Below are 7,081 nucleotides of genomic sequence, written 5' to 3'. Positions count from 1 at the left end.
TATATGTGAACTGCTGTATGAAAAGTGAATTTACTCTGTAAATCTTCACCCAAATCTAAAAAAAAAAAAAAGAAAAAAAAAAGAACTGAAGAAAACATTTAAGCCTCAAATTGCAATATTGAAAGATTCTATGGGCAAAATATTGAATGATGCTGGGAACATCAAAAGAAAATGGAAGGAATACACAGAGTCACTGTACCAAAAAGAACTGGTCAATCTTCACCCATTTCAGGAGGTGGCATATGATCAAGAATCAATGGTATTGAAGGAAGAAGTAGAAGCTGTACTGAAGGAATTGATGAAGAACAAGGCTCCAGGAATTCATGGAATACTCATTGAGATGTTTCAACAAATGGATGCTCCACTGGAGGCACTCACTCTCTTATGCCAAGAGATTTGGAAGAGAGCTACCTGGCCAACTGATTGGAAGAGATACATATTTTTATCCATTCCAAAGAAAGGTTATCCCACAAAATGTGGAAATTATCAAATAATATCATTAATGTCACACACAAATAAAATCTTACTGAAGATAATTCCAAAAGAGTTGCAGCATTATATTGTCAGAGAACTTGCAGAGTGCAAGCTGGATTCAGAAAAATAAGTGGAGCAAGGGATACCATTGTGGATATTGGATGGATCTTGGCTTAAAGCAAAGAATATCAGAAAGATGTTTAATTGTGTTTTATTGACTATGCCAAAGCATTTGATTGTGTGAATTATAACAAATTGTGAATAATATTGAGAAGAATGACAATTCCAGAACATTTCATTGTACTCATGAGGAACCTGTACATAGACAAGGAGGCTGTCATGTGAACAGCACAAGGGGATACTGCACAGTTTAAAATAAAGGGAGTGAGTCAGGGTTGTATCCTTTCACCATACTTACTCATTCTATATGCTGAGCAAATAATTTGAGAAGCTGGACTATATGAAGAAGAATGTGGCATCAGGATTGAAGGAAGAATCATTAACATCCTGTGATATGCTGATGACACAACTTTGCTTGCTGACAGTGAGGATGACTTGAAGCACTTACTGATGAAATTTGAAGAATACAGTCTGCAGTGTGGATTGTTGTTGTTGTTGTTATGTTCCATCGAGTTGGACTCAACTCATAGTGACTCTTTCTTGGGTTTCCAAGGTAGTATCACTAAGGAAGTAGCTTGCCCATCTTCCTTCCGAGGAGTGGCTGGTGGGTTTGAACCACCAGCCTTCTGGTTAGCAGTCAAGTGCCTTAGGCACTATGCTACCAGATCTTCTGCAGTATGGATTACATCTGAATATAAAGAAAACAAAAATCCTCACAACTGGACCTATAAGCAGTGCCATGATAAATGGAGAAAAGATGGAAGTTGTCAAATACTTCACATTGCTTGGTTCTACAATCAATACCAATGGAAGCAGCAGTCAAGACATTAGAGGATGTATGGCACTGGGCAAGTTGGCTACAAAGGGTCTCTTTCAAGTGCTGAGGGGCAAAGATGTCTCCTCGAAGACTAAGGTGCACCTGACCCAAGCCATGATATTTTCAATCACCACATATGCTGTGAGAGCTGGACAATGAATAAGGAAGACCGAAGAAGAATTGATGCTTTTGAGTTTGGTGCGAAGAATGCTGAAAGTACCACGGACTGCTAGAAGAACTAACAAATTTGTCCTGGTGGAGGTGCAGCCGGAATGCTCCTTGGAATCAAAAATGGCAAGACTTCATCTCACCTACTTTGGTCATGTTATCAGAAGGAACCATTCTGTGGAGAAGGATGTCATGCTTGGTAAGGTGAAGGGTCAATGAAAGAGGGGAAGGCCCTCAACATGATTGATTGATACAGTGGCTGTGGTGATGGGCTCAAGAAAAGCAAAGATCATGGATCTGGCACGGGACTGTGTGGTGTTTTGTTCTGCTGTGCATAGGCTTGCTATGAGTCGGAGATGACTCGACAGCACACAACAGCAACAACAACATCTTAAAGAAGTGAGAGCCAGGACAAGAACAGATATATGCACACTCATGTTCATTGCAGCACTATTACAATAACCAAAAAAGGGAAACAACCCAGGTATCCATCAACAGAAGAATGGATAACCAAACTCTGGTACATACACGCAATGGAATACTATGCAACCCTAAAGAATAACACAGAATTGTCAGAACACTGCATAACTTGGATGAACTTGGAGGACATTATGCTGAGTGAAATAGGTCAATCACAGAAGGACAAATATTGTGTTGTGTTGTGTTCTCTGGCTTTTCTGCCTCTTGGGGGTGGGGCCTGTGCCTCTCCCCTTACCTGGATCCCTGTCACTGCTCATTCTGTTTTCCCCTGGCTTTTTTTCTTTTCTTTTAAAGTACTCCAAGCGACTGATACACCATGTGATCCTCAGCCCAGATGACTATGAGACCAGAAGAAGTAGATGATTCCCAGCTCCCACTGTCAACCACTCTGAGGGAGATCTCTGTAGGAGATCCTAGATAGAGTGGGAGAACAAATAGAAATAATGTATTAGTTCATTATTGTAAAAGGTCAAGGAAAGGTTTATATGTGAAAGGAAATTTTCTTTATTGGTTACTGGGGGTGGGGGGCAGGGGAAGAAGAGGGAAGGGAATACTCTTAGATAGGTGAAAACAAATATTGATTTGGGTGAAGAGAAGGGCAATATACCAAATATGAGTAATCGACATGGTGGCATTGAGGAAAAGGAAGACAAAGACAGGTGAGTGGAAGGTTCAGATAACAAAGATGAACCATTTTGCACATATAATACTGTGCTTTCAGTGAAGGCAACCATTGATATGCATATGGATAGATAGGTGGATAGGCTGAACTATAAGGTATGTCCATGCAAGGAGTATGCCCAAGACCAGGTATAAGGTTGACAACAATGTTTCTACAAGTGTATTTGTATGTTCTGTAAGAATTCCCAAGTATATGGTAGAGCTGACAAGGGACAAGGTTGTAATCACTTCTTGGCCACAACCAGCTCCTCAGATGGAGAGAGTAGTTGGACCTTTGGGCTCAGGACTATAGTCGCAGGGGCATCATGCTCAATTGGAAAAACATACCACACAAGAATATTGCTCCACATCCTATTTGATGAGTAGCAACTGGGATCTCAAAATCTTGCAAGTGGTCATCTAGATGCAATGATGGGTCTCTCCTCATCCAGAGCAAAGAAGAATGAAGAAAACCAAAGACACGTGGAAACAGTTAGTCCAAGCAACTGGTATACCATGTGATCCTCAGCTCATACAACTAGGAGACAAGAATAACTAGATGCTGACCAGCTACCACTGTCAACCACTCAGAGGGGGATCTATGTAGGATATCCTAAATAGAGTGGGAGAACAATGTGGAACAAAATTCAAAACCATTAAAAAAAGAAGGGACCAGGTTTGGTGGTCTGATAGAGCCTGATGGAATTACTGAGAATATGGTCCGTAGTTGCCCTTTATTTCTGGAATTGAACACAATCTTGTGGCCTCCAGCCAAACAAAAGACAGTTATACAAGCTAAACATTCACAATAGGTAGATACACCCCTTGGAGAGATCAATCATGGGAGAATTGAAGGGCTATGTATGCATAAGGAGACAGCTGGGTGGGGGACAGGAGTGCCTGGGAGGAAAGTACACAGGGAAGAGGTAACTATGGGGAAGAAGTGAGAGGGGAGTTGAGCTGCTGTATGGAAAGTGAGTTTGGTATGTAAACTTTCACGCAAATCATAGGAAACATTAAAAAGAAGGAAAGAAAGAAAGAAACTGTAAGAGATCTACATAAATGGAAGAATATACCATGCTCATAGATAGGAAGACTGAACGTTGTGAAAATGTCAATAATACCCAAAACAATCTTTACATTCAATGCAATCCCAATCCACATCCAATCAACATTCTTTAAGGATATGGGAAAACCAAAGACTAATTTTATTTGGGAAGGAAAGAGACTTTGGATGAGTAAAGCACTGTTGAAGAAGAAGAACAAAGTAAGAGGTCTCACACTCTTGGATCTCAAAATCTATGATACAGCCACAGTAGTCAAAACTGCCTGGTATTGGTACATAGACCAATAAAATAGAATTAAGAACCCAGAAATAGATACATTGACCTATGGTCACCTGATCTTTGACAAAGGGCTGAAATCCATTAAACAGGGAAGAGAATTTCTGTTTAATAAATAGTGCTGGAAAAACTGTATAATTATTTGCAGAAAAATTAAACAAGATCTTTACCTCACACCATACACAAAAACTAACTCCAGAGGGATCAAAGACTTAAATGTGAAACCTAAAACTATAAAGGTTCTCAAGGAAAAACTAGGGGAAATTTTGTTGTTGTTGTTATGTGTCATCAAGTCGGACCCTACTCATAGCGACCCCTCCTTGGGCTTCTGAGGCAGTATCACTACAGAAGTAGATTGCCCCATCTTCCTTCCAAGGAGTGGCTGTTGGGTTTGACCCGCCAGCCTTCTGGTTAGCAGTAAGGTGCCTTAGCCACTATGCTACCAGAGCTCCCAGGGAAAATTTAGGGGCCCTTATATATGGCATAAATAGACTATCAAACATGATCCAAAATGCACAAATGGCAGAAGATTAACTAAATTAATAGGACCCTCTAAAAATTAAATTTTTATATGTTTCCAAAAACTTCTCTAAAAGATTAAAAAGAGAACCTATAGATTGGGAGAAAATATTCAGTAATGACATGTCTGAAAAGGAACTTATCACTAAAATTTATAGAAAACTGTAGCATGTCAACACCAAAAAGATAAACAGCCCAATTAAAAAATGGGCAGAAAACATGAATAGACACTTCACCAAAGAGGATATTCAGGTGGCCAACAAACACTTGAAGAAATGTTTAAGAGCATTAGCCATTAGAGAGATGAAAATCAAAACAACAATGAGATACCCTCTTGGTCCAGCACTAGTAGCAAAGTACAACAAGACAAAATAACAAATACTAGTGAGGATTTGGAGAGACTGGGATTCTCATGCACTGCTAGTGGGACTTTAAAATGATACAACCACTGTGCAAAGCAGTGTGGCAATTCCTTAAAAAGACGGAATTAGACATCATTTGATGCAGCAATTCCATTACTAGGTACACATCCTAAAGAAGTGAGAGCCAGGACAAAAACAGATATATGCACACCCATGTTCATTGCAGCACTATTTACAATAGCCAAAAGATGGAAATAATCTAGATGCCCATCAACAGAAGAATGGATAATCAAACTATGGTACATACACACAATGGAATACTATCCAATCCTAATGACTAATGTAGAATGTGCAAAACACCACATAATTTAGATGAACTTGGAGTATTTTATGCTGAGTGAAATAAGTCAATCACAGAAGGACAAATATTCTATTAGTCCACTATTATGAAAAGTCAAGGGAAAGTTTATATGTGGTAGGAAACTTTGTTGGTTATCAGGGGTGGGAGGGGAGGGGAGGGAACACTGCTAGATAGGTAGAGACCAGTATTAACTTGGGTGAAGGGAAGTGCAATATACCAAACATGAGTGATCAACATGGCAGCATTGAGGAAGAAGAGGACCTAAATTTGTACATGGGGGATACAGACAACAAAGAAGAACCATTTTTCATATACAGTATTGTGTGGTCAGTGACAGCAAACATTGATCTACAAGTGGACAGATGGGTAGACAGGCTGAATGCTCAGGTATTCTAGGCAGTGGGGAGTGTGCCCATGACCATGTACAGGGTTGGCAGACGAGGATTTCACAAATGTATTTGTATGTTCTGTAAGAATGTCAAGGTAGAGCTGACAAGGGACAAGGTTGTGGTGAATTCTTGATCACAACCACCAGAGGGAGTTGGACCTGTGGGTTAGGGACCATGTTCCTAGGGGACACCAAGCTCAATTGACATAACATACTACACAAAACATTGTTCCACGTCCTACTTTGGTGAGTAGCAACTGGGATTTTAAAAGCTTAGAAGTGGCCATTAGATGGATTGATGGATCTCTCTTTATCCAGAGCAAAGAAAAATGAAGAAAACTAAAGATGCATGAAAACAATTAGTCTAAGGGACTGGTAGACTATGTGATCCTTAGCCTATATGACAATGAGAGCAGAAGAACTAGATGGTGCCAGCTACCACTGTCAACCACTTAGAGGGAGATCTGTGTAGGAGATCCTGGATAGAGTGGGAGAACAATGTGCAAAAAACTCAAAATTATATTAAAAAAAAAAAAAAAAAAAAAGATCAGCCTTGCTAATCTGATAGAGCCTGGTGGAACCTCTGAAACTATGGCCCCTAGCTGCTCTTCAGGTCTGGAATTGAACTCCTATGGCTTCCAGCCAAATAAAGACTGGAATATGGGCTGAACATTTACATCAGGTAAATACACTCCTTGGAGAGATCAATCTTGGGAGAACAGAAGGAGAGCATATACACAGTGTGACTGCTTGGTGGGCAGTTGTACATGGGATGAAAGGACACAGGGAAGAGGTAACTATAGTGAGGAAGTGGGAAGAGAGCCATTACATTGTGGGAAATTGCAGTCAATATCATGAGACAAAATGTGTATAAACTACTATACGGAAAATGAAATTGTTCTGTAAACTTTCACTGAAATCACACTAAAAATTAAAAAATAAATATTTAAAGTAAAATCTGAAGATTTTCACAACCTGAAAATGGCAGATGATTTAAAAGCAAGGGAATATGTAAATGCTTCTAACAGAAATTATCATTAATACTATTGTTGTGTTGTTATGTGCTGTCAAGTCAGACCCGACTCATAGTGACCCCTCCTTGGGTTTTCAAGGAAGGATCACTAAGGAAGTAGATCACCCAAACTTCCTTCTGAGGAGTGGCTGGTGGGTTTGAACCACCAGCCTTCTGGTTAGCAGTCAAGTACCTTAGGCACTATGTTAGAGAGTTATAATAGTATCAAATAAATAATTTTTTAAATTATTAATGAAAATCACAAATTCATTGTTTAAACTTTTCTTTCTGACTTTTCAGTTTCACAGTTCTTATATCTCTCCTACACACAAAAAAAGTTATTCATTAAGGGTCTTAATATATTACGATATCAACTT

The sequence above is a fragment of the Orycteropus afer genome, unplaced genomic scaffold (assembly GCF_000298275.1).
Source record: "Orycteropus afer afer isolate SDZICR_OR568_19922 unplaced genomic scaffold, OryAfe1.0 scaffold00331, whole genome shotgun sequence".
Taxonomy (NCBI): Eukaryota; Metazoa; Chordata; class Mammalia; order Tubulidentata; family Orycteropodidae; genus Orycteropus; species Orycteropus afer.
The sequence above is the reverse complement of the archived record's forward strand: the minus strand, read 5'-3'. Positions refer to the sequence as shown.